We start from the raw sequence: 2,139 nt of genomic DNA on the forward strand, positions 1-2,139 counted from the left end.
CCCCGCCCCCCTCAGCAGACAAAAAAATCAAGAAGCAGAGTCGATGACCGCGCGTAGAGGTCAAGGGTAGACAGCAGGAGATTCTTCGGTGTTTTCCTGTTCTACCTCCATCTCTTTCTTTTTTACTTCTTACGCTGTTTCTCTCAGCCAGCACCGAAACCTGAGGAATTGTATTTGCATTCTCTGTCCACACCATGTCTATGTGGGAAGCATGCAAAGTGCATGTTTGGAATCGTAAGATGAATGTACGACAGGAACAGTGCTCAACAGCGGGTCTCGAGACGTGCGTTCTCCAAGGGTTGTATTGTGTAGTATCATCACATTCAGTTTTTCGTGTCTGTTCTTATCCTCTTTCATGCGTTAAATACGTACGCCTCTCTGAAGTTTCCTCTAATGCTATGAGAATGTTCAGTATTAGAATCAGACGGATCTTACTCACTTCGTTTGGATTTGAAAGTCTAAGACTGTAAAGCCGAATTTGAGCGCTTCAGAAAAGAAAAATATATTGATTCATTGGTTGATAGATGAATGGATGTATGGATAAATGAATAAATTTTTTAATTATTATCGTACTTTATTTACCAATATAGAATATTTGCAGTGTGTATGTTAGGGGTGTTACGTTTCGTCGGTTGAATAATGAACCTAGGACATGTGAATAATAGCAGTTCTGATTTACATATCTAAGACCATGGTTCATACATTGTTCCCTTATAACATGTCACTAAATGTTAATTATCCCTTGTCAATTTTTCCTAAAATTGGTTTGTACAACCAAAAAGCGTTGAAGCGGTCCATGTCATCCTTCCAGATGTTATGCCATTCTGCATATCCACAGTCCGCATCATTTGGACATACGTGCGAGTAGGCCTCTGTTTATCATGCCAACATGTACGTGTATGTCTTGCAGATAGTTGATTTGGTGAGCAGTAGTGAGTGGTAGGCTATATAGATGGAAAGAGAGAGAGGCAGGTGGGAAGATAGATGGTGAGATAAGTATTTGCATAGGGACTGGAAGACAGAGAAAAGAAAAATAATGGGAAACAAACTGAGGATGTTTTACAGACTCATGTGAAGCAATGCAGTGTCGGTCTGATCAGCAGGCAGTATATCCGGTTAGTTGCCTCCTCCTGGCAGCAGTTCAACGTCCGTCTGCGTGCGACCGATCTTGCTCCTTATGATGTAGGAAGGAATAAGGAAATTATTGGCAGTGTTTATTAACACTTTTATTTGCCCCCTTCACAGATTGTTCCAGGGTCATTCCCTGCGCCAGTGGTCGTCCTGAATGTTTTTAATTTTAAAATCAGTAAAACTCTATGACCCCAACATGCCATCAGAGTATACACATTCCAAGATATCAGTAGGATTCCGCGTGAAACTGTTGTAAATGCAACAAAAACACTAAGAACATCGAACCAATGCTGGGAATGCGGCTAAGTTTACATTGCATAAAACTTCACGTGATGTTTTTACCTTGGCGTCATGTCGTGCATACCTTAGCATATTCTGACAATAAATAAAGCTTTGCTATTGTGAAATATTGATTTATTTTCATGATATGTGTACATATGTTTCTTTAATCAACTTGAATTAAGCTGAAATGATGATCAATAAATTGTGTTACATGGAAATGTTCATCTTTGCTAAATTCAGTCACATGTAACTGGCATTTCAGATGAGCTTACTGCCTCCATTACCCTAATGATGGAGGCAGTTGGTCAGTTTCTACCAGACTACGTGGTTCCATATACCAGGAGACTGTCCTCTTCACATTTTTAATGTTAAATGTTCCTGCGTTATAGAGAGAAGGTTCTAGAATGTCGGATGATACTAAGCGTTGTTACCGACTAAGCTCATGGAAGTGGCACCAACCCTGATTTAATACCAATTGTTCACACCAGATAATTATATTGCTTTTACTTCCGCTGGGATAGATGGGAGCACAATATATTCGTGACGACATAGGGCCTGTAGCCAATGTTTAACATTGAGGAAAATGGCTGTCGTCTGTGTTGTGGCGATGTCTAACAAATAGATACCAATCTATATGCTAATATTTTCTGTGTCTGTGACAGCTGTTCGATCGGGTTGGGAAAACGAACTTCCTCGTCGTGCATTCGCGATCTTATGTTGGTAGGT

Source organism: Zootermopsis nevadensis, unplaced genomic scaffold, assembly GCF_977971745.1.
Source record: "Zootermopsis nevadensis isolate Lab colony 2312 unplaced genomic scaffold, Znev_1.0 Znev_ptg000029l, whole genome shotgun sequence".
Lineage (NCBI taxonomy): Eukaryota > Metazoa > Arthropoda > Insecta > Blattodea > Termopsidae > Zootermopsis > Zootermopsis nevadensis.